We start from the raw sequence: 27,519 nt of genomic DNA, 5'->3' as shown, positions 1-27,519 counted from the left end.
AAATATTATGTGTTGTACATAATTGTGTGTGCATAATTGTATGTACATAATTGTATGTGCTACACTTTTATACAACTGGCAGTGCAGATGCTTGTTTACATCAGCATCACCACAAACACATGAGGAATACATTGTACTACAATATTCAGATGGCCATGACCGCCATGGCAGTTATGACAGCCATGATGTCATTAGACAACAGGAATTTTTCAGCTCCGTTATAATCTTATGTGACCACTGCCACATGCTGTCCATTGACTGAAATATTATGTAGTACATGATTGCATATGACAATGTTCTCTAACTATGTTTTAGCTCATTCCACTTATATAATATTTTATAAATATGTGTAAGTGTATTTCCAAAAAACTGGAAATTGTATGAGTCATTCTTGTTATATTTAAAAAATAATATTTATGTCTTTAGGATTTACATTATTTACCCAGCCATACAGAAAAATATATAATTTAGAGACATTTAATTAGCATTTATTTCTTTGGTGAACTAACTATGAGAATCAGGACCCAATTTTTAAGATACAATTAACCTATTACAGAAATGTTTCCTGGAAAAAGACTCTTACTGCAGTGCTTCAATGGACCATAGGTTTTTTTTTTTTTTTATGGCTGAGTTATAGACTCTTGAAAAAGGAATTTATAGTGGAAATGCTGACACAACATGAGTTCCTGTATGGTGGTGTGAACTTGCAGCTATAATAATTAAGCAATTAGGCATGACAGAAAGTGTGAGTTGCCTGAGATAATCACACCCCTGGGGCATTGCAAGTCATGATCCAAAGATAAGTGTTTTTAACCTCCCAAGGGTGTGATTACCAGATGATAATCACACCCCCCGGAGAAGACTTTTATGACTCATAATATGTCTTTACTATAAGGAAAAAAGTGATTATGCTGCTGTATGCAGATGAAGCTGGCTGTGGAGACTGGTATATGTATGCCACAAATTAATTAAGAATTGTAAGATGTATACCACTTTAATGGTATTGGGCACTGATCCCAGAGATCAATTTGTTTTCTAATCATTGTTGAAATATAAAGATGGGAGAAGGAATCTCCTCTTCTCATCTTCAGAAAGAAATTAATGATTGTTTAAAGAAATCATAAAGGTTATATTGCCAAGCCATTTTATTGACTAGATTTTATCAAGTAATTCTATGACAGTCTCTCATTATCTGAACTACTCATGTTCGAACAATTTTATCACTTAAGAATAATTACATCTTTATCTAAGAGCATTTAGTACTATAGTCGCATTCACTCATTCATCCATTTTACTCCATTACCTAAAAGCACACATGAAACAATTATGCTGGAGGTATAAAGAAGCTTAAGTCCCATATTCTGGTTATGGAACACAGGCACATAAATAATTATAATGCGGTGAGACAAGTGCCAGCATGGTGGTGACTAAAGTGTGGTGTAGAAAGCAAGGAAGAAAATAAGTAATTCCAGCTGGGGAAGAATAAGAAAGCTTCATAGAGGAGAAAATATTTGATCTGGGTAATAATTATAGTAGCTCCTACTTGCTGAGCATTTATTTTCGTTTAGACATTGTGCTGAGCATTTTACTTTCATAATCTTATTTTAATCTTCATAAGATCTATGTTGAGGTGGGTGGTATTTTTCTTGTGTCACAGATGCAAAAGTAAGACGGAGTGATTATGTGCCAAGCTCAAGGTGAGATAACTAGTTGGAGACATGTTAGAACTAGAAAAATAGAGTTGCTTTCAGAACAAGTACTTTTAACCACTAGGTACTATTTTGAAATATAAGTGAGTTGCATCCTTGTTTATCTTAGTGTCTTATGTGAAGTGAAGTATTAAAGGAAGATAAATTTGGCAATATAAAATGGAGAGACTCAAAAGGCACAGCAGATTCCTTGACCATCCATTGCAACTGGAGTCTATGATGCATGGGTTGCTACAGAGATAGAAGGGAGCCTGGAATAGTCAAGTCTGAATTACTTTTGGTCAAGTCACAGAGATTCAGAACTTTGCTTAACAGTTTGCAAGTTTGTTTTAAATGAATCTGCCTCTCTGATTTCAAGGTTAGTCACATGGGTCAGCAAGCAGTAAAGATTTCTTCTTTCACTTTTATTTACAAGGATCAGAAACACTTCCTAAGAACCTACATGATAATGGCAGCCATTGTAAAAGTTATGTATATAAAAGATATGTAAAAATAATTGCTAATTATAGTTTTGGAAATCCCAAGTTCAATATTTTCAAAGATAAAGACAGTGGAAAAACAAAACTAATTTTGATTTGAAAACTAAACGTAAGTTGCATTGCACATTAGGGAAGTAATGCTCTAGAACCTAATTTTAATGAAAATCCTGTGAAAATCAGGGTTGTAGCTATGCTGAGAACTTTGGGACATGCCTAGAAAAAAATATTCATCTCGATAAGCAAGGCCTAATACTTTCAAAGTGCTGGAGTCTCTGAGAGATACATAACAGTGTAACACGTGGCATCTGCTTCAGATGAGTTTGTGATCTGTTTGGGAGACAAAACATAAACAGTGTTTTCACAATCACTAAGAGAAATGACAGAGTTATATATTATTAACAATTTCCTGAAGTTTAGATGGTAAACTACTGGTCTACTGGTCTTTGGAATAGTAAAAATTTAACAGTAAATACAGTAGAAAGCATTTATTTGATGTCTAAAACAGGATTTTACTTATGATAACGTGGATAGTACAGACCTCTGAGTCAGTGAAGCTTGATTTTTAATTCTGTTTCAGATTACCTATATGACCTTCTACCTATTAGTTGGTTCTTGTGTTTTATTGTTCATCTTATATAAAATATAGTCAATAGTTCCCAATTCACAAAGTGGCTAAGAACATTTGAAATGGTATATGTAGAGTTTAGCTTAGTGGCCAGGATATGGGAAGCATTTATTAAATGATAGCAATTATAATGATGATCACAATAGCAATCATGTGATGGTAACTGTGCTAGACACTAATGTAAAGATGAGTGAGAAATAATCCCTCTGAATTTGGCAATGACTTCCCTACTGTTGACAGTTCCTGGGTGTTTCACCATCCTTTGTTGTTCTATACCCATTTCGGTAAACAGTCTCTTCACTAATTTTTTAATTAAATACTTTAGAGTATGATATAATTTGGCTGTGTCCCCACCCAAATCTCACCTTGAGTTGTAAAAATCCCCACATGTCCATCTCCACATGAGGTCATGTGGAGATAATTGAATCATGAGGGCAGTTTCCCCTATACTTTTCTTTGTTAGTGAATAAGTCTCATAAGACCTGATGGTTTTATAAATGGGAGTTCCCTTGCACAAGCTCTCTTTTGACTGCTGCCATGTAAGACGTGACTTTGCTCCTCCTTTGCCTTGTGCCATGATTGTGAGGCTTCCCCAGCCATGTGGAACTGTGAGTCAATTAAACCTCTTTCCTTTAGAAATTACCAAGTCTCAGATGTAGCTTTATTAGCAACACGAGAACGGACTAATACAAGGTATAATAGCTCTTTCCAACGGGGACCCTGATGTTATATTTTTTAAAGTGATTCAATATATGTGCTCCTTTAAGACTTTAATAGATTTTAATATAAAGACTGTTCTAAATTGCTTACAGTTGGTAAAATTGCTACTTTAGGATGATGTGTGATGCTTATCCTGGGGAGTTTATTACCTGGCACACAAATTTGGATCTCAACAGATTCTCTGTTCCCTGGTTATCAGGCTCCACAGGTGGCCCAAAGTGAGCTGAATGGATATGGTTCTCCTGTGGGAGTTGCAAATAATGATTTTCACCGTGGTGAGCACAACCTGCAGGATCTGTTTTGCTTCTCTTTCATTCTTCACTATCTTCTCCATTTTTAGAAATAAATATAGAATTAAAATTTTGAATGAGATACCTTTAGTTTAGACCTTAAGAACCCTAACACTGGCCGTGTGACAGATTTTTAAAAACATAGGTTCTTGCTTCCTGAAATGAATTTTATATGATTGTTTTTCTGGTTTTTATATGCTTTCTACACGTGGTCCTACAGTGCTATCCTACTTAAACTTTGCTAAAAAGAAGATATGACAAGACCAAATGATAGGACCAAAATCTGAGATCACATTAAGAATGAGACTTTAAAAACACCAGAAAGTTTATTTATTTGGGCTTTTGGAATTCTCGCAGTCATTAGGAATCACTTCAACAGGGGAATTTTTGGAAAGAAAGTAATGTAAACAATATCCAAGCCATGAGCAGGTTACTCAGCCACTCGGAAAGATGGCTTATTCATTGGTAAAATGAAAATACTACCCAACTTACAGGGTTGTCAGGAAATGGAAAGAAAGCAAGGAAAGAACATATCAACATGCTCATCACTTAACAGTTGTTCAACTAAATTGTTGAACAACTAATTTTTGGTGTGGGGTCGGTTTAGATGTATTTTAATTAAACTGTTGCTGTCTCAATAACTGAGTTGATGAGATAAGAAAGGATAGCTCTAATTCACAATTGATAGTATAAAATGAGCCCTTGGAATATATTGCTCACAATTTTAAGAACTTTACTCTTATTAATTCATATACTGATAACAAATTTTCTAGGTAAGTTATATTATTCCCATTTTATATATAAGAAAACTGAGACACAAAGAAGTTAAATGACTTGCCTGTGTTCATATGACTAGTAAGAATAGAGATGGGATTTGAATTCAGGCTGTCTGAGTCCAGAGAGAGTTCTTAGTCTGAGGCTTTCTTCTTCCCAAGACCCAGGAAGTTTGTCTGGAAAGCAGGAGCTGATATGCTGTCTGAGAACAGTGGAGATTCAAGTTAAAAATTACTAAATTTAAAAACACAGCTACTTAAAATCTTTTCTAGAATAGGCAGGGGAAAACAATAATTATTATTTGATAACTATACATGGGTAAATGGACATAATTATGTCATACTTCTTAACTGCATATTTATCCAAAGCTTGCAATAAAATATTTTTATTTCAGAAGTGGCCTTAAAAAGATCATGAGAAATAGTGTATATTCAAAAAAAATCCAAATTACTTCAAGTTGTTTAATTAAAGATGAGACTTTCCTTATCTATTTTAGGTCAAGGAAGTGTGGGATTGGAAGCTGAAAAAAACCCAAATGACTATATGGAAGGTTATTGAATCTGACTTTTCATATCTTTTCAATCTGTTGTCATTTTTTATTTGTCCAGAATCAGATAAAATTCAATCATAATGTTATACAATTTCCCAAGCTCAGAAATAAATTAATAATTTTAAAAGGAGAATTAAGGAGGTCTGAAAAAAAATATGGGATTAAATGTTTTGCAGTTATTTTATCTCTTTCAATTGCTATTAGGAAAACATGTCTTGATTTTTTTGTCAGTGGATAAAAGTAGAGAATGCCTAAGCATTTAATATAAGTTGAAGAAATAAAAGAACAATTGTCTTATAAAAGGAAAAATGTTAAGATATTTAAACAGTGTAACTGGATTGAAAATAAATTAGTGATTTTTAGAGGCTGGGGGAAAAAAGAATGGAAAGTGATTGTCAATGGGAATAGGGTTTTTTTGAAGTTATAAAAATATTCTGGAATTAGTTATGATGGTTGCAGAACATTGTGAATATACTATACTAAAAAACAATGAATTGTACATTTTAAAAATAATAAAAATTATGCAAAGGTATGTGAATTGCATCTCAATTTAAAAATCTTATGGAAAAATATCCAATGATTGCAGAATCTTTGCATATAAAGGGAAAGACTGCAGTACAGGTCACAGGAACAGAAGTTGAAATCATTAAAGGAAATGTACCAAATAAATGAATAAATAAGTAAAGGTCACAAAGCCCAATAAGTTGGAAGAACATAATTAATCTCCAGCTACTCATGATTCAAAGGCAATGTACTCAAAGTGACCACATTTTCCAACATAATAATTCAAAGCCTGCAAGTAGGCTAATAAAGTACAGTGATCGCCTGGTACTTTATGTATAACATGATATGGGAATTACAATTTTAAGATCTCGTTGTTGAAACTGGAATATCCAGATTTCAAGTACTTAGGGATACAGCAGGATGTAATGTTTAGATCATAACTATTCTGGAATATGCAAAATTACAGATTCATGCTTCTCATTAGAATTCTTCATTGGCTGAAAGAAATTCTAACTAAGTGAAGCAAAAAAAAAGAGAGAGAATAAAATATTAGAGCACACAATATTAAAGAGAAGACTGGAAAATTAGGCATAAATGAAGCATATCCAAGAAACCTTTTGGAGGATATGGACTGGGAACTCATGGAAGGCTTTCTTCAAAGACTACCATGGAATTACCTCAGATTCAACCACTTCCCTTCCTTATGTAAGCCTGCTTAAGATTTATGTTCCCGAAAGAAAGAACATTTGACCATCATTTATTCTTATAGAAGGCAGAAAAGTATATGGCTTGATAGTTTTAACTTGATTGCATTCAGTGGAGGAGTCGTTTCCCAAGGAACTCCTGCCAAATCATGGGGAACAGGAAGGAAAGCATTCAAAACAACATATGTCAACAAAAGCCACCATTTTTAAGGACTTTAGTTTCCTCATTTGTTAAATCACATAATAATGTTACTCACCTCACAGGCTCAATACTTACTCCAATATCAGGTACATAATAAGAAATATATATTTATTAGTTATTATTAATATATATGAATAACATATAATATACAATATTAATATGTTTATTACAAAATATTTAAACATTAAGAAGATTGTGGAATAGCTATTTCTTATAAATAGATGACAATAAGTCAAAGCAATATGATTATATTCACTTAAAAATTCAATAATTTTTGCTGCTCTGCCTATGGAGTAGCCATTCTTTTATTCCTTTACTTTCTTAATAAACTTGCATTCACTTAAAAATAATAAATAATTTTTCTCTATTTCCAATTGTGCTCCTCAGTTTATGCAAATTAGTTAGCTTTTCTCATAGTTCTACAAAAAAATTTAAATTATTATTCTTTTTTGGAGAAGGGACTTAAATAAATTCAAAATATTCACCTTATTTATATGTATTTTTAGCACTGATGTTGATTTAGGCAGAAGGTAAACCCCATAGCGTCAGCATTTACAAAATCATTTCTATACCAAAGAATGCCACACATAAATGTATCATACATTATAAGATTTAGCTGGTTCTTACAATATTAGCTTAGCAACAATAGGAATCCATAATTTCACTATAGTCATTAATCATTCCTGCTCTTTTAACAATAAACTCAACAGAATGGATTGTCATACAGGGGTCAATTTTCAAATAAACATGATCAAATAACCTCCACAAAAAAAATAAGAAAAACACAGTAGACAACCTGTATTCTTCAGTAAGTTTTCTTTGCTGACTTATCTTTGGTGAGCAAATTCAGTGGAATCCTTACTTCTGCTCTTGAAAAAGTAACCTCCTTCAGTAACCTCCAAATTCTTAGCTGCAGCTGAAGGTTTTATTTCCTGGCAGAGACAAAATCAATAATGTATCACTAGATTTAGAGCTCTAACAAAAATATGTCCATGTTTCCACTTTCTGACTCCTCCCCACCACATCCACAGACACGGACAACACCTCCAGCTATCCTCTCTCTCCAATTCAGAAAGCGAATTGGGGGAGTGGCAATGGGTGATTTTCATTCAACTACCTGCATCAATTAGGAACTTACAATAAGAATTGGGCCTTAAATAATTGTAAGAGGAGCTGAGAGAAATAAATGTCCAAAAAGGTCAAAGAAAAGTTTCTTAACCAGGCCCAGCACTGGAGAACAAATGGAACAAAATAAACCCACAGGGAGAAATGATTTTTCCCAAATATTGTATAGGAAAATAAAGTTTCAATTGTTGAAAAGAAATAAGTTATCCAAAAGTAATGTTTTATTTTAAAATACAGCTAGTAGCTCAAAAAAAAAAACCTAATGATAATTGAAAATTATTGTTTGAAAGAAAACAGAAGGTAGTGATTAAAATTCAAATCTCAATATTCCTTCTTACTTTGACCACTGAAGAGTAAATCTGGGGACTCTAATTTTTTTCCAAGTTTCCCTAGTTTATAGGTACCTATGGAGTGACATAATGGCAATAGGAATTTGGCTCTTCATACTATCTTCCCAAATTGTTTCTGCAGCCCACCATGAAGTTTGAAGTTTTCTGTGGGCTCTCATGTGTATGCACAAAGTCAGCTTCCACCAGGCATTGCTGCTATTTTGCCAGTGCCCTAAAGATAACTTTAGGATATCTGATTACCATTTTTCATCTTCCTCTAGGCCTCTGAGGGGACCATCACATTCAATAGCCTCCCCTAGTTGCAGTGTAGAAGATTATCTGAAAGAAGCCACAGAATGTGTGCAGGATGTTTAATAGCCTAACGTGCAGCAAGAAAAATGCAAACCTCTTCATGTTCATTTCTTTTGTATTCTGTGGCAGTGGCTCCCAAGCAGAGATGATTGTATCCTCAAAGTTCCTCGTGAAAACGGTTTTTTTGTTTTATTTTTGTTGTTGTTGTTGTTTTTGTTTGTTTTTTTTTTTGCTCCTATTGGTAGCTCTCTCTATATATTGTTCAGATACCAGAATAAAGAGATGCATTTGGACACAAACCCATATTGTCCTCTTCATTCTTTTCTCTTCTTTCTCCTGGGATCTTTGCTGTCAACAATGTTTAATTCTCCAAAGCAGAATAATTTAATAGAAATATAATGAGTTAGATATACATTTAAAATTTTAATTTTTCCTTGAGAATATGAAGAGAAACACATGAAATTATAATACATTTTATTTAACTCATTGTATCCAAATAATTATTTTAAGATGAAATCAATATAGAAATTATTAATAAGATATTTTACATTTCTTTGGTATTAAGTCTTCGAAATCCAGTGTCTATTTTACACTGACATCAAATTGCCATTCAGACTGGTCACATTTCAAGTGCTTAATGGTCAAGTACAGCTACTGGTACTATACTGGACAATGCAGCTCTAAAGAGCCAAAAACCCCATTTGACCTAAGTAGTTGCTGAAACAATCTTCCATCAAGACTATAACTTACATAAATTGAAAATAGCTGAACAATTTCTTGGAAAATAACAGTAAATTACTACCACTTAATGTAACTTTCATTCTTCAGATAAATGGATATTTCACTTTTTTACCTTTGTATAATTACCTTTGATATCTATAATTAACATAAACATATTAAAGACAAGGCTTCCAGAACCATCAAACAGAGAAAGCTTTAGCTACAAGAAGTAGCTTGATCGTTCTGAAATTTCCTTTAAAGGGTAGAATCCTTTAACAGATTTTATACCCCAAATTTCTCATCAAGTGTTTCAAAAATGATAATATTTACCAATGCCAAAATGTGATTTCATGGTAAGTGGTTCCACTAACGCATCTCAAAATGTGGATACCTAAGCTTTATTTTTAGTCATTTATATCTTCCTCTTTATGGGCTAAATCATGTGTCTAAATTCCTAATCATGTGACTAGCTGAAAACTAACTTTCTTTTGGGTAGAATTTGAAGATGAGAAAGATATGATAAAATGAAATAAGGTTATGAGGGCTCACTTATATATGATTAAAAATCACACTTTTGGGGCTGCTTCACCTGGAGTCAATAGGTCATGCTGAAAGTTAGTGATTTGTTGGCTCCAAAAGTAATGACTGTCTTCTTTTGTACATTTTGCAAATGGTAGAATGAAGAGAAGGTGTCAATTAAAAAACAGAACTCCAGACTCTACTTTAAATGATTATTAAAGTGACATGTATCAGGGTTTTATTTCCTCTCATACTTTTTTAAGAAACATGAAATTTCTTCCTTCAGCAATTTAGCACTTGTTTGGAAAATTATTTAGAACCATTTGTGGTAAGCTGCAGAGGTGCCTTCCCTGGCCATACGATCTAAACCTTTAAATACAATCTTGAGAAACAAATATCCAGAAAAATCTAATTCATTTGCTCCTCATATGTAAGTTTTACTTGCATCGTGCAAAAATAGATGACTTATACTGCCATCTCTTTTTGCACTAAGGAGCCAGGTATTTGCATCTTTGTGGGGTGATTTAATGGTCACTAAGCAGCAGGAAAGAGTGCTCACCTCAGCAGAAGATGGCATTGCTAAAACTAGGTAACATTGCCAGAGCACAGCTGGGTGGTCAGGACATTGGACAGTAATTACTAGCCAGTGAAAAAGAATGAGCTCTAAATGAGGAGACGAAAAGACCAAGACCTTGGGGATTGGGTTTTTAGTTATAATTAACATAAATCGAGAGATAGATTTGGTTTGGCCAAAATACAAGAGGAGATCTATTTCTAAGCTTCTGCTGTGTGAACCTTAAAATGTCTGCAAAAGCCCTTGGATGCACTTCCTCCCATTTCTTTCACAGCTGTGGTGTGCTATTATTGCTATTGTTAATAATAACCACAGTAATATTTTCCATAGTACCTTTCTCCTGAAGTCTATAGGATATCAGGCAAAAGCTTCCAAATTCTGTGAATAACGTTTGTCTAATAAGCGTTGCAAAATGTCAAGTTAGTGAAAAAAAAATAGATGTTAGGAAACAAGGGAGGAAAAGATGATTTAGAACAAAATAGAATGGAAAAATCAAAAGAAGAAATTATCTGTTAACAGCTAGTGAACACAGCAGACAAATCCATGCTCCTTGGCCAAACTTTTCTAGAAAAATCTTGACACATTATGGAGTATTCATATTTGAAAGCCATCACCCAGGACCTTTTAAAATTACAAGTAAAAGATGTAACTGACTTTATTTTTTCTTATTTCAAGTTCTGAACTTAGGCCAAGTGTCGAAGGCATCAAAACCATAAGGTAAACTAGGAGACAACTGAGTACTACAAATTTCACATGAAGAGGAAACAGATACCTGAAAGAAGGTAGAACAGAAAGAAAGAAGAGTTATTTGAAGTTGTTCCCATTTGTGTCAGGAATGCCCTGGCCATCTGAGACTGACTACTGAGGTGCTACCTGCCTTTGTCTTTGTATTAATATTTAGCTGTATGAGTCTGTGCTGGATAGTAATAGACGGCATTTATTGAATGGCTGCTCATTAGCAGGCAATGTTATAAGCATTTTACATGGGTCATTAATTCAATATCACAATCTTATGAGATCAGTAGCATTATTACCACCACAATTTTCAGATGAGAAAACCTAGGCACAGAGAAGTTAAATGACTTACCCAACACCACACGGTTAGCAAGTGGTACAGTTGGAATTTGAGTATAAGCAGCCTGCCTCCAAAGCCCACCCTTTTTACACACACTATAGATTGATGAAAGTTGTAAATGCACTTGCCAACTGAGGAAGAAATAGATGGCTTACAGGAGCTTAGTAGAAATGCTATGTTAGAGGAAGCAAAACAAAATATCTCTACTAGTCTCTATTTCAAAGAGGTAAAATCCTATATACTTATTGAAACCAGGTGACATCCCATTTCTATTCCTGTGTATGCTCCTTTTTACCAGTGCCTACTTATTCTTTCCCATTTACCTTAGGTCCTGCTTCACATCACTTTATGTCTATGTTTGTGCAAACTCTAGGTATCCCTCTGAACTATACTGAGTTACATTAAGTTCTTATAGCAACTGAACATATCATACTTTAAAGAAATTAAAGCAATGGTTTCCATGACTAATTAAAAGTTAAGAATGCAAAAGTCTTACAGAAATATCTATATTGGGAAGATTTCATGCTCTGATATCAAAGGAGAAAGAGAACTCAGATAAGGCTTGCCCAAGTATTGGGCAGTTTAACCCAGTCTGCATAGCCTCCGTCCATTTATTTTCACAACTCTAAATCATCTTATTGTTGGGCTGAAATAATTACCAACTAAGTGACAGTAGAATCTAATAGAAGTTTGAAACTCTCACAATCAATACTGGTTGGCATAAAGTCCCACTGGGGAACAATGAAAAATGTACTTGCTAGATTTCTAACAATAGGTCAGGTTACTGCTATGGCATTTCTAACTAATGCAGGTGCTTCTGAATTGTACATTGAAATATATGCTGTCCTTTCTGTAGGGCAGTTGTTTTTGTTTCTCTGTTTTCTCAACATAATTTGGAAAGGAGAATAGGAATTAAAATTTACAGCTTACAGACCTTGTTTTGATTTCCTTCTTTTAGGTAAGCTTCTTTATTAACAATACTGAAAATGAATGTGTTTCCTTCTTATTGAACTGTAGTCTTCTGTCTGGTCCAGCTATATAGAAATATAATACAAGAAATCAAGGAAAGAAAGACTTGGGGTAATTAAATATATTTCTAAATTTAGTCAAAGCTACCTAGAAGTTATGGTTAAACATTAGCGTTAAGAATGTAAGAATGTTTGTTAGGATGTCTGTACCATGTATTGTATTAAATACAAAGATTTCAGAGTTAACTCTTTTCTCTTTGAGTAACATTCACAAGTCAAAAGAAAATGGATCAGTGAGGCAATAAATGGCTTAAGGACATTTGGGCAATGGCTTTAGGCCATGTGGAGTCACTGACAGGTTTTAAACAGGGGAGTTAATTTCGAAAAATTAACTTTTGTGGAAGATGGACTGGAAAAAATGCAGGAACAAGTTAATAAGCAATTGTATTATAATATTTTAGTTATTCTCAGTAAAGGGTGATTTTGCCCCTCAGGGGTCAATTATCAACATCTAGAGATATTTTTATTTTCACAACTGAAAAAGATGGGAGTGCTACTGACATCTATTGAGTAGAGGTCCGTAATACTATAAACATACTACAATGCACAGGACAGCCTGCCACCACAGGGAATTATCCAGCCCAAAACGTCAATATTGTCGAGGTCAAGAAATCCTATATTAATGTTCACACACACACACAAATAAGGGACTGACCCAAAGACATAAAAAGTAGAAACAGAAACATTTTAGGATATGTAATTTATCAAAACTTAGTGACTAATTAAATGTGGTCAGTAACAGACATTAAAGGGTCTTATCGTGTCTATTACATAGGGTTTTGTATGATCGTACTTACGTGCAAAAGAACAAGGAAGGGAGTACAGACAGCAGAGACAGTTTCAATAGAAAGTGAGAGGGTGGGAACAGGACGTTGAGCTTGAGGTGTCTGTGAGACATCTGCTTCCCATTAAATTATACAAGTCTGAAATAGAAGTCTATTTTGAAGATACAGATTAGGAAGATATCAACAGATGGCGGTTGGAACTGTAAGAATAGATAAGATGCCAATGAGAAAGGGTGTGGGAGTGGAAAGATAAATAATATTTGGGGAGGGTGAATGGACAGGAGAGGTTAGAGACTCAGAGACACATTTGAAAATGTGGAAAGAGAACTTGTTCAGTTAGTACAAGTGTGTTAGCCGAGCTGTGAATAACCTCAGCTTTGAGAATTCATTGCTCTCTTAAGTCTTTGTACTCTTAGAAATTATTGATTACACAGGAATCCACTTTATGCAAAAAAGGGAAGCAGAGAGGTGTTGAATTGCTGTTAGATGAACATTATAAGATAAATAAATATTCAAGAGAAATGAATGTGTACATCCTTTAATAAATGGAAATACTTGCCATAAAACTTTAGCAACAACTGCCAGTTAGTGGCAAAGTGGTTTGATTAATTGTAACTTGTAAAACTATGATAAAATTTCAAGAGTGAATGTTAGGTGTTAATAACAAAAGAAAAGCTAGCCCTTGTTTTTAGGAATGCTAATTTGCTCTCTCGAAAGGAAATCTCCATAAATTATTGCATAAAAGATATAAAGTCTGATAGAGTATTTCAATACTATTCTGTAACTCTGACCCAAAATTATTTCCCAGTTACTTTAACAAAATAGGAAGTAATTAAGGCTATGACAACATATTTTGAATGAGTATATTTTGAAATAATATATTTCATAGTAAAAGATTGATCTCAACCATTAAGAAATAAATACAAGTTGTATTTTTCTTCTATCATAGATATTACTCTCTACTTCTTGGTAAAATTTATCTTACCTAAATTTATTCTCTAATTAGTCTTACGGCGATACTTAACCACAAATAGGTTAAGCATTGTTATATATACCTTAGAAAAAAAAATTAGCCTCAAAATTTGTTATTTTGGACATCACATTCTATCACATATTTTGCATGCCTGCTCTTGCTTCCAAATGCTCAAATGTGAGTTTAAACAAGTCAGATGTTTAGTGGTAGAAGCAGAAAATAATCAATGTCAAAGTATATTTATAAATATATCAAGTGAGAAATGAGTATGGCCTGTGAGTATTGTTTCAAAGTTATAAATAATCATGAGTATTTTGACTCAGCTCGGTTTTTATGAAAACCATGCCTTGATCTTTATGAAATGGATGGGGTTGGAGAAGCTCTGTAAGGATAACAATTTAATAGACAAAAGGTGCCCTCGAAGGTCAGAAGAGTCTTGCTCTATTATTACTTCACATTGTCCTCAAATTGTGTTTTCCAACTACTCTAAGATTATTGTGTTAGGAATATGTTAAGGCACAGATACTAACTGGTTCCTTGGGTTTAGATTTTCATTACTGGTTCTTGCCACTTACTGGAGAAACTAGAAATAGCCACTTTTCATGTTTCTGTTTCACTTACCTCCAGTGGCTAGGTAGCTCACATCACCTACCTTATTGGTAAGCTTGGAGGATTAATGGGAATAATTGTAAATCAATTTTAGAAATTTGACAGGCATGCTATACACTATCATTATTAAAGAAAAGCCATTCTTGTGAATTACTACAGAGATAAGAAAAATCTGTATGGTCAGTGTACTCAAGTTTACATAATAAATCATGTGATGTAAAGAGAAAGTTGTAATTTCAAGAGGAGCAGTGTTAACATACAGTCTACTGTTTAAACATACTTAACAGGATACATTATTATTGCTATTGGATGATATCCCTCAACAGTCTACAAAATCAGAATCTACTAATTCTATATTCTTTTCCCAAAATAGAATTAGGTTTTTTTCACTTTAAAGGAAAAAGTAACCCACAAAAGCAGCTTTTTGTAAATCAAGGTTTTAATAAAATTGAGGTGTATCATTTAACAGAGAATATATTATGTTAGCTAAGCAATCTATTCATTGAACAGCACTGAAAATAGTAATGAAATAGTAACTTATATCAAATAGAAAACTAGTTAGCTTTAAAGCTAAATGAAGACAAGCTCCACTAGAAAGGTAAAAAGAGTATTTCCTAATAGAAAGAAAAATAATACAATATCTCAAAATAAAGTTAAAAATACCATTCCTTAGAATACACCATAATTCAAAAAAATCTGGATTTTTTCCTCCTTGGTTGAATAGGTTAGTTACTGAAATCTGCATTCGTTATTTCCAACGTCACGTTGCTTTTAGGAACTGAAACTCTGTAACCTTGATGCTTAATAATTGGCTGGAACTTTATTATGTCCATGTCTCACATACTGAGTCTAGGTGTACACATTTATTTCCAAATATGTATTCCACACTGTTTTTCTCCCCCAGAAAAGGTAGGAATGAAGAAGCCAGCAATTAAAAAAAAATCTGTGTGCATTATTTTTTTTCAAAATTTCTTCAGTAAGCCTACGCTAAACATATTGAAATAAAGCAAGAAAGTCAATGTTAAAAACAAACAAACAAAACAAACAACAATGCAAAAAAACACAGAACAAAACAAGAACCAGTTTGAATACTGTGGTGCCACTGCAGTCCACCTCCAAACTCACTAGTTTAATTTCTGTCAAACTGTCTACCTCTTTTCCTTTAGATGGCTGTTAAATATTAATATCTTATTTGGAAACAACCACAGCAGAAATTTCAAGAAATCAATACTCTAACAAACTGAAGAATCAGTTTGTGTCCTGTGACATTAAAATGATAGATAACTGGGATGTTGAGCAAAAAAAAAAAGCAATTTTCCATCACAAGTGTAGATCAGTTGCCTGTTCTTCTTTTCTTCCTTTCTTATTTCCTTTATTCCTATTTTTCACCCTCCCTCCCTTATTTTCTTGGAATTAAGAACTATCAAAACAATCATAAAGCCTGAAAAGTATAGTAGCAGTGAACATAAATTCTGGAGTCAGGGCTCAATGAATTCAATTTCTGGCTCTACCAGTTAGAGATGTGGAATCTTAAGTAAGTTACTTATATTTTCTAGCTAAATTTCCTTCTTTGTTAAAGTAAAATATCAGTACACATCCCATAGTAATGTTTAAAGGTAAAATTAGTTAATATTCATAAAACCATTACATCACTAACTTTCACGTGAGCTTTTGCTTTTATAATTCTCTGTTTTAAAAAACAAAATTTGGCCAAAGAGTGTAGCCCAGCAATATACAAAAGCCATAAAGTAGGAAATAAAGAGGAAACTAGGAAGGAAGAACAGCACTTCAGGAAATACGATGAGTGACCTTAATAACATCACGAAAGGCAGCTTCCAAGGAAATTCCTGAAATTATTTTAAAATGAAGATAATAAATCTACTTCTATCTGCTTTCTCTTTCAGAATATTTTACCAAGGGTTTTAATAAGAGAAATGCTCAGTATTTCTCCTCCACAACAACTTCTAGGAGCATTTAATATCCTCTGGTGTGGCATTCTCTATTAGTTCACTTCCTTGAGCCACTTACCTGGAAATATAAAACAGGAGTGATATTATTTTTTCACTGGGCAGTTAAGAAGTCAACAAATTTTGGTATGGTGAAGAAATACATATAAAATAAACATCAATCTATTTATCTTTCAATACCCAAACTAGCCTTCTTTGGATGACATTCTTTAGAAGATTATCTCTTATCAATCACTTTCTGCAGTGTTATAAATTTTGTAGATCATATTTAGAAAGATTTAGCAATGAAGTCACCTTCATAAGGGAATTTTTCTAATGTATGAGTAACTTGCACAGAAGTGAACTACAAGGTCAACAGCAAAGACAGGTAATGCTATTTGTACAAAGGGAAACTACACTTAAGATAGCTACTAGCATTCATTGAAGAAGTGACATTCTGTAGACAGAACAGTGAAACAAACATGTGCTCACTGGGGGCCAGTCCATACATTTTGAAAAGCCACTTTATAACATGTGAAAAGCAGATGAAAAACTGTCTTAAAACTGAATCCAGTAAGTTCTACTTAAGAAATACAAAAAGGGCATAACCTAAATTGCAAATAATGATTCAATAAGCATTTACAATAACAAATTTTTTAATAATTACTAATGAAGGGAGAATGGCAGGTAAATTACGGATGGTCATCATATTTTCCTAAAATGTGCATGTTCCAAATAAATTGTATGTAATATGATTTATATATTATATAATTTGCCTATAATTCTTTTAAAAAGAAAAAACGAATTAATATGATTAAAGTAGATTCTCACGGGGATAAACATTGTGAAGCATTTTTAGAAATAAACAATAAAGACAAATAAAAATTGGCCCCAAACTAGTTGATTCTGACACAGTATCCAAAACAATGAAGTGCTTGAAAGCATTCTAACATTTTTTCACAACAGTGATGATTTCTGTGAATCAGGGAATCGTTTTAGAACAATCCAACCACTTGCATGGCATATGTGACATTTTTAGTATATTTTTCATGTTTATTTCCACCTTCAGCCTTCTTTGCTTTATTTGATTCTAAATTCATAATTACAAATAACTATTCAGCTTCTTGCTTTCAGTGGAATATATAAAATATATTTTCTAAAAATTCAGTTTTTTAATGCTATTTAACATACCAAGTTTTGTATACATCAGAATAATTTTAACTGGATTTTTTGTTAATGTAGAATACAATTTTCTAAGAAATTTTGGTTTTTAATCTGCTTTGATTCTTTAAAAATCCTTTTTTGGCTTCAATGTCTATATTTTAGTATAGACTTTTTGTGTAATAAGGCACCAATTAGACATTTTATTGTCTGTTTTTAATTAATTATTTTGTGTGGTGACTAGGAATATTTATGTTTGACCAAGCTGTATTTTGAAAAGATGTTATAAACCAATTTATCAAGAAACATTTTTAAAACTTATTTTTAATTTCTTTCTGTATTATCTATATTTTATCATAAGGATCCATTAGTATATTAGCCTAACAAAACTCTGTTTTAGAATAAAATGAAGTGAATGAGTAGAAAACTCATGTCAATAGTTAACAATAGACAATAAGAGTCTTTGAAAAAGTCTCCCTGTTGAAGCTACATTTTTATAATGTGTTACTCTCAAATTGAGAAAAGAAGATGTAAAATTAATGATAGAAGATAAGTTACAGAAAAATGAGTGGGATTTTTTTTCTTTAATCTGATTTTTTTTAGAGCGGAAGGAATTTCCACTTTCAGCCTAAGGAAACTACAGGAACTGGATATACACTTCCACCCAAAACTATTACAAAAAAAAAAAAAAGAGAGAGAGAGAAACAAAAAATATAAAACAACAGTGTTTAAGACAATGCCTATCAGGCAACAAAGTATGGCAATCTCAGAGATGAGAAATAAAGGAGGTGAGCCTGCAGTTGCCCCAGCATACCACCTTAACTCTTTGCCATAGGGTTTACAGCCTTTGGCAAAGGAAGGAAATTCCCAAAAGGAGCCTAGCCTTCTCTATGAGTTGAGAAGATGACGTTGGGAGTTCAGAAAGGCAGAGACAGCTAAACTTTGCAGAGCATATACCTGACAGGAGACAGTTGTGCAGAGGGAGTGTCTCAGAGATCTGCAAAGGGTTCCTCTATAGTCTTCAGCTGAATGCACAAATGTGAGGGAACTATCCAAGCCTGGGGATAGAACCACCCGGAGGGTTAAAGAGATCAAGCCCTGAAACTCACACTTGAAATAGTTCCCATTCTCATCAACCACACCAGATAACCTGATAACTCAAAAGGCATCGGAGAGCGTTCCCAAAAGACATTTACCTCATTAATGGGGCAAAATTAGCTCCCGATTGAACAGGTCCGTTTCCACCTAACAGTTGAAAAGTAAACTGTTTCTAAGCTATTCAGGAACAGAGTTAAATGATATTTAACTAATACCAAGGCACCAATAATACATAATGAGGAAAGGAAAGTCTCTTCAATAAATGGTTTTGAGGAAACTGGATATCCACAGGCAAAAGAAAAGAATTGGAACTTTGTCCTGTACCATATAAAAGAAACATAAGGTCTGAAACTATAAAACTCTTAGACAACAACATAGGGAAAAAGCCCTTTGCCTTTGGCCTTGGCAATGATGTTTTGGATATGACAAAAAAGAAGCACAGGCGACAGAAGCCAAAACAAACAAGTGGGACTACAACAAACTAAAACAGTTTCCACATAGCAAAGGAAACTATCAACAAAATAAAAAGGCATCAATTAAATCAGAGAAAATATTTTCAAATCATATGTTCTAGTAGGATTTAATATCCAAAATACGGGAAGAACTCATACAACTCAATAACAACAACAACAAAAAAAACCCAAAACCCAAAATTCAATGACAATGTGGGCAAATAACTTCAGTAGATATATTTCCAAAGACCTACAAATGGAAAAAATGTATGTGAAAACTTTCTCAATATCACTAATCATGAGAGGAATGCAAATCAAAATCACAGTGAGATATCACCCCACACCTATTAGGCTGGCTATTATGAAAAAGGCAAGTTTTGATTAGGTTGTGGAACAAAGGGAACTTTTCTATTCTGTGGGTAGGAAGGTAAATTGGTACAACCATTTTGGAAAACAGTGTGGCGCTTCCTCAAAAAAATAAAAATAGTGCTACAACATGGTCTAGAAACCTCACTTCTGGGTATGTATCCACAGGAAATGAAATCAGGATCTCAAAAAGATGTATGCATCCTGGTGTTTATTGCAGCATTATTCATAATAGCCAAAATATAGAAACAACCTAATTTTCCATCCAGAGATAAAGATTGATGGTACAGTGGATAAAGAAATTGTGGTACATATTCATAATGGAATATTATTCAATAATAAAAAAGAAGGATATCCTAACCATTTGCAACAAACGTCTGAACCTGGAAGACATTATAGGAAGTGAAAGAACCCAGACATAGAAAGATAAATCCTGTATGATATTACTTATATGTGACTCTGAAAATGTTGAACTCATAGAAGCAGACAGTAGAAGGGTGGTTTTCAGTGGATGGGAGGAAAAGGATATGGGGAGATGTTGGTCAAAAAGTACAAACTTTCAGGTATAAGATGAACAAGTTCTGGGGAATTTAAAGTAAGGCATAAGTGGTGGTTAATGTATTAATTAATTTGATTGTGGTAATCCTTACACATATATATGTATACCTTATCATCACATTGTACACCTTGAATATATTTAATCCTTGTCAACTAAATATTTTAAAATAAAAAAATACAAAAGCATCCAACAACCAATAGGGTAAAATTCACAATGTCTGTCATCCAATCAAGATATGATAAGAAACAAAATAATATGACCTATAACGAGGAGAAAAAAATACTCAATTGAAACTAACCAAGAAATGATACATGATAGAATTAGTATATCAGAACATTAAAAAGGTAATTATAACTGCATTCCATATATTCAAGGAAAGATTGGAAAGTTAAGTAGATACATGGAAAATACTTAAAAGACTCAAATCAAACATCAATATATGAAAATTACAATGTTTGAAATGACAAGTACACTGGATGAGATGAACAGAAGATTAAGCATTACGGAAGAAAAAGTAGTGGACTTACATAGCATTAGAAACTACCAAAATCAAAAGCAGAAAGAAAAAATGATGAAAGTAATGGATAATGTCATCAGTGAGCTGAGGGACCATTTCAAACATTCAATTGAAGTCTCCAAGGTGGGATGGTGAGAGGATGTAAAGAATATTGGAAATAATTTGAATTTTGTTTAAAAAATGAGATATTGCATTTGTAAGCTCTAGAATTTTCATTTTGCTTTCTATATCTTTTACTTATCTGTACATTATTTTTTATATTTTTAAATTATTGAGCATATTTATAATAACTAGGGTAAAATTGTCTGCTAATATTATTACTGTTGTTGATAAGTCTCTTTTTATTGTTGAATTTTTCTCCCGGTAAATAGGGCACATTCTTCTTGCCTCTTTGGATCTTAATTAATAATTTATTGGATGCCAGATATTGTAAAATTACATATTTGCATGTTGCCTTCTTTTAAATAATATTGCAATTTGTTTTGCAGTCGGTTAAGTAATTTGTGGATCAGTCTCATATTTTTGAGGCCTTTTATTTATTTATTTTTGCTTTGTGGTGGTTGTTCTAGAGATGTCTTTCGTCTAGTGTTACTTTGTTCCAATACTAAAGTATTATCCTTCAGGAATCTCTGTTGAATGCCCTGAGGCATGCTTACAAAGTGTCTCCAATCTGGCTTGTTGTAACTTGTATATCTCCCAGTCCTACGTAATCTCTGATAAGTGTTCAGCTTATATATGTTTGGTAATTCTTTACCAGCCTGATAAAATTTTGTGCTAGCCTGTGCAGATTAATATTCAGCAGTAGACCCAAGGTGACTCCTATACAGATCCATGAAGCTCCTTTTCTGTATTTCTCTCTCTTCTTGTCATATTCTGTCCTACAAATACCAGCTACCTTAGCCTCTCCAAGCTCTTGACTGCTGTCATCCCATTTTAGCAAGACTGATGTGCTCTGCTTGGGAGCCCCCTTTCCGGGTCATGGTCCAGACTATGTCTCCAGGGAGAAATCTGGGAATATCATATTGCCCATCATGTTCCTTTTTTTTTTTAAATCATGGATAACAGCCCTAAACTGTTTCCAATGTTTGAGAATGGTTCTTTCTTCTATTTTACAGTTTTCTAGTGGTTTGTGGTAGGAGGGCATGTTCAGGACTCCCATGTCCAAAAATAGAATTCTGAATTTCATTTTAAGAACTTGCTTTTGAACAGAAAAAAAAGTAAAACTGCAATTTTCTGATAAATAGTGGCAGCTATAAAAATATCTGTTAATAGCTTATCAATAATCTTATGAATAATCTTATGAAAAATAAAATATGCAATGACATGTTCAAGCTTACCTATGTCACTATAAATTTCCACATAATGAAATGCTCTGCTGACAGGGAGAAATGGTAGTACTATTTTGCTTTTACTCTAAAGAACGCTTCGTGATATCCTGATATTTCTAGCTCTCTTTCCCTCTCTTTTGGTACTTTTAAGAATATATACAATATAATATTCTCTTATTTCATACGTAGATAAGAAAGGGGCATGGAGAAAGAGCCAATAAGGTAAAAAATAAATAAATAAATAAAAGTCTTTGACAACCTGTTAACAACTATATTTGAGGAAAACAAGTGGGTCATAGCACTAGGACCATGGACAGCAATTCAAGTCTTTGTAATTCACTAGCACAGAGTATTCGTAGTCACACAAAATAAATATTAAGGCTCTGCCCCTAGACATCTGCCCTATTACTCACCTACCAATGATATGTAAAAGAGGATTATGATAACTATAGTTGATTGTAGTTTTACACACACACACACACACACACACACACACACACAAAGGCAGATGCCTGAATCCTGGAATCTGAACTTAAAGTAGAGAAGAACTCACAGAAATTTTTACTTGGCATAAAAAATATGCATTTAGGCAGCCTAAGTTTTCTTTGCCTACCACTGGAGTTTAAGTGGCATGAGTTTTAAAAGTCTGATAACTAAAAAAGGGAAATTTTAGTTTTCTTTCTCACTTGCATTTTCATTTAGGACACTGGTTTTGAACCCTGGTTACACATGCAATCACCTGTGAATTTAGAATCACCTGAGAATCGTTTTAAATAAACTTATGTCCTAACTTCTCCCTCTTAAAGATCCTGACTTAATTGAACTACATATATATATATATATATATATATGTCTCAAGGTTATTCTAAAAGCCATATAGGCAAGAGGCACTCAAATTGTGTTCCACAGATGAACAACACTGGCATCAACTGGGAGCTTTTCTGAAGTGCAGACTCCCAGTCCCGGCCCCAGACCTACAGAATGAGAATCCACATTTTAACACCATTCCCAGATGACTCATATGCACAATTAAGTATTAGGACATTCTTTAGTTGACAAAGATAAATTTCTCACCTTCAAGGAATTCTGAAAGTAAACAGTAGAGCATTTAGACCTGTGACAACTCCAAATTGGCCCTGGCATCAGAATCACATGCTCTTTGTTATAAATACAGACTCCCAGAATCCATTCCAACTGTGGCCAATCAACTCCTCCAAGCATGAAGCGTGGGCATTTGTATGTTTATGACATCTTCCAGGTGGACATATAGTAGACAATTAGAGAAGTTTAAGAAATAAAGTGAAATACGGACTACATTTTTCAACATTTGCCTCTACCAAAAGTCCTAACCAAGCAAAAGAATAAGTGATGTCATGAAGTCAATAAATAATGGTAGCTATATCATTCCCTTATGCAGAACTAAATGGGATTTATGATTTTTAAAATGATGTAAATTTTATAGCCTTTTGTTAAAATAATCTTTATGCTTTGGATATTTTCGCTGTAAATGCAATAATGAAAAATATATGTGCCTGAGCATTTAAAGGTTCCGTCCGTTTAGAATTTTAGGCCATTTCTGTGCAGTGCAGGCGTGGGGTGTGGAGAGTCTAATAGAGGCTGTTGAGGAAAATGGCAGTTTGACAAGAAACTGTAGAAGAAAATTGACAGATGTAGCAAGCGTGAGGATGGTGTAGTGCTGAGTAGGCTGTTTTGTAACAGAACAAAGAAAACATCTCAAAACTAGTTAAGTTAGTTATAAGGCTTAACTAGGCCAAAAACTTATGAGTATTTATGAATACTTTTAACACTGTAGAGAGTGTCAAAAATTTATCACATGAGTAAATTTTAGGTGTCTGAGTCATGGAGTCTGAGAACATTCCTGGCTAAGTAAATAGAGGTAGATGAAAATACACCAAAATGGATGACTTTTCTCTATACAAATATAACTTTATATAAAAGTTTTTAATGTTTCTTATTAAGCTATAAATTTTTACATGGCCAGAAATTATAAAAATCCTATTTAGTTATGTCTCCATATTCACTGTATACAGACACAAAACATCAGATTTGGAATTAAGGACTCGTAAGATTCAATTCCAGCAAAGTCACTTAATATGTCACATTTTCAGCTTGCTTACCAATTCTGAGGTCCAGTCTTCATCTCTAAAATTGAAATAACACTACTTCTCTAGTTAGGACAACCATATGTCTGATATCTTCTCTCACTTGTGGGCGACGATCTGCGGTTTATGGTTAAAACTTTAGCTAGAATCTCAAAACAAATGTAAAGGCCTCACAGCTTACTGGAGTTACACATCACAGAATAATGTTATTGCTTTGATCCCTAAAACAATAAAAAATTTAGATCCTACAGTCTGGTATGACAACACTCAAGTGAGGTCGCAAAACATTAATTCCATGACACGTAGCATACTGGGAAAGACATACAATTTTGGGTACATTACAGAAGTATACAAAAAGAGCTAGGTTGTTCAATTTTAAGCTGCTAAGGCTTTATAGGTATTTTTTCATTTGTAGCATATTTTACGTTTGATATTATTAATTGATTCAATCATTAGTTCAACAAATGCTTTTTGAGCCCATACTATATAGTGTCAGACACTATACAGCATGTGAAAGATTCAATAGTCAGAAAGACATTTAGGCGAGGAGGACAAACATCAAATGAACAAATAATCTAACACAATAGGATGTTATAGAGTAATAACAATGTGATCTGTCATATGCTGCTACAGATTGTGGTACGTGTTGTGAAAAAAATAAATAGGTGACTAGCTTGAATAACTAGTAGTGTCACTTAAGGTAGGGCTGTTCCAGAAGAGATTTCTGAGCCAGTAGCATTTGAATTCCCCTAATGTGAAGGGTGTAATATGTCAGTCATGAAAATAGGTGCTGAGAAAGTATTAGGTGGGACTAGCAAACGCAAAACTCTAAAAGATGGATAAATCTTGGAGTGTATTTGACAAATGGAAAGAAGTCTAGAGAAGTTGGAATATAATTAGACAGACAGAAAACGGTGTGAGTTGAGGTTGGAGAATTCAGAGAAACCCAATATGCAGGGCCATGTAAGCTATGGAAAGTTGTTCAAATTTTTATTTAAAACAATGGGAAGCCATAGAAAGGTTTCAAGTGGGAAGAGAGCAATATTTATAAAGCAAAAGACTAGAAACATCCCAAAGATCCATAAATAGGTGACTGGTTTAATTAATTATGACATATACATAAAATAGAGTGTTATGTAGCTATAAAAAGGAATGAGAAACAGTTCTGTAACTGCTATTGAGTGATACATAGTATATATCATTAAGTAAAAAAGGAAGGTGGCAAAAAGTGTATACTGTATGCTATCTTTAAAAAGGGCATAAATCACAAAAGCACACCCCTGCATACGAATATTCTTATATTGAAAATAGAGAATAAACCAAAAACTAATTTGAGGATTAGGTTACCTAGAGGGGAAGAGAAGACTAGAATGAAGGGGATTGGCTTAGAAGGGAGACTTCTCTGACTGCCCCTGATTTTATAGTTTTGATTTTGGAATCATGTAAATGCTCTTATAATCATACAAAAAAACTATATGAAATATAAGCAGAAATAAATCTTTATGAAATAAAAGCCAAATAAAACAAATGAAATAAACTGCATATCAGGGGGCTAAACCACACAAACAGGCATTATATCAAATGATTTTAAAATATAGTAATTTTTACATATCCAATGGGATATAAGGTAAGGACAAAAAACGCTGTAAAGATCTCTAACTGTTTTTTCTAATCGTGTTGTTATTCTGTAGCTAGTGTATATGTATGTGTGTCTGTATTTGGCAAGCAAACCATTTGTACACACACACATTGGATGAGTAAAAAGTACTTATATACTATTATTAGGATCCAAGGTTTTCACCCTAGAATATATGGAAATGTAGTATTTATGAAGTCAAATTAATATTGGAATCAAATCTGAATATCAACTCATGGTATATTTTTATCTTCACTTTTTTTCCAAGCTCTTCCAGTGAAAAAGTCTAGAAACACTGACCAATACAATACAGTAGACATGAGCATCTCTAGCCTTAAATTAAGGTCTTTAAAAATCACATTCTTCTTAAAGAAGCCAGAGTTTTTGGAAAACTGGCTGCTTCCAGGTGTTGGACAAGAAATACATAAGAAGAGCACAGATCTTAACAGAGAGAGTTGGAAGGCTTTGAGTTACATCAACAAAGCCAATTTGAAGTAGCTCAGTGGCTAAAAAAAAAAAAAGGAGAAAGAAAGAAAAAATATTTTGAACAGCTGCAATAATAGTTGCAATGAATAAGTGTTTAAAATACTTTACATATCTTAAAATCTATGATTTCATAGATTTAAATCTATGAAATAATAAGAAAAAATACAATCTCCATGAAAGATGTTAAAAAACCAATTCGTTATTCTAAAATCTGTAAATAAGGAGAAAAATTTCTCATTTATCCTGTATTCCCTGTACAAACTCATCTCAGTATTAACAACTAGATGATGAAAGTGTTTTCCTTTAGACATTTTCAAGAAAATAGGTGAAGAAAGAATGTAGAGTTAGAATATAAGCATTTGCAACCTTCAACAACAACAACAAAAAACAGATTCAGGCTACAAATATGAACAGTACCTACAATTCCTAATTGAGTTATGGACGGAAACATTATTATGAATGCATCAAGCTGATAACAATACCTTAACCTACTAATTGGTTTTAATGTCTCAAAAAGAATGATGCAATCAAAAATTACGTGCCTTTTGATGTGTTACGCTAGGAAATACAAACATCACCTATGAACTATTATTGCCACAGTATAAGTGTGAATGTTATCTAGTCCCTAATGTAACCACTAGGTTTCAGAAAATCACTAGGTCAGAGGAAAATGTTAAAAGGCACCATGTTGGAAGGCATGCAATTAGGAAAATTCAGAAAGAGGTCTGCAGATGGGACAGAAGTAAACTGAATGACAGATTGCAGATTGAATGGCAGATCTCTTCAACAGATAAGTTGGAAGATAAAAGAAGAGAGAGGAAAGGGGAATATATAAATTAAAAAGAGATTTAAGAAATAAGCAGCCGAATACCTGTATGAAACTTGCTTGAAACTATAAAATAATATTTTAAGGTTTTCACGGAAATTGGAACATAACAGTTATTTGTAGTTATAAACTTGTTAAGGATTTTTTATCTTTCATAAATATATACTGAAGTATTCACCGATAAAGTAATATGATGTCTGGAATTCATCTGAGAGTATTTAAGAGTGTGTCTGGGGAGAAAGGCACATGAAGATAGAGTAAATGATAATTATTCAATCCAAATGATGGGTACATAGGGATTCATTGTACTAGTCTCTCTTTAAACTTTTGAATGTTTAAAAATGTTTACAATTACATTGTGAAAGACAAAAAGACATAAGGAACCTGGGAAGACCTTGCTTACCTTTGGAAAATT

At 33.3% G+C, this 27,519-nt stretch overlaps 1 long non-coding RNA gene across 1 annotated transcript in view; it reads right to left on the bottom strand.

Annotated features, from left to right (window-relative positions):
* Positions 1-1,129: 1,129 nt before the first annotated feature.
* Positions 1,130-27,519, bottom strand: part of LOC107976858 (uncharacterized) — a 111,722-nt gene continuing 85,332 nt past the window's right edge. The window contains exons 2-6 of the long non-coding RNA XR_001721143.3: positions 12,146-12,245; positions 7,354-7,489; positions 4,662-4,799; positions 3,683-3,775; positions 1,130-2,515 (exon numbers count right to left, since the gene is read on the bottom strand). This is a non-coding gene — a long non-coding RNA (uncharacterized LOC107976858). The remainder of the gene's footprint in view (positions 2,516-3,682; positions 3,776-4,661; positions 4,800-7,353; positions 7,490-12,145; positions 12,246-27,519) is intronic.

Source organism: Pan troglodytes, chromosome 11 (assembly GCF_028858775.2).
Source record: "Pan troglodytes isolate AG18354 chromosome 11, NHGRI_mPanTro3-v2.0_pri, whole genome shotgun sequence".
NCBI classification, from domain to species: Eukaryota; Metazoa; Chordata; class Mammalia; order Primates; family Hominidae; genus Pan; species Pan troglodytes.
Note: the sequence above shows the minus strand (reverse complement) of the source record. Positions and strands in the feature narration are given on the sequence as shown.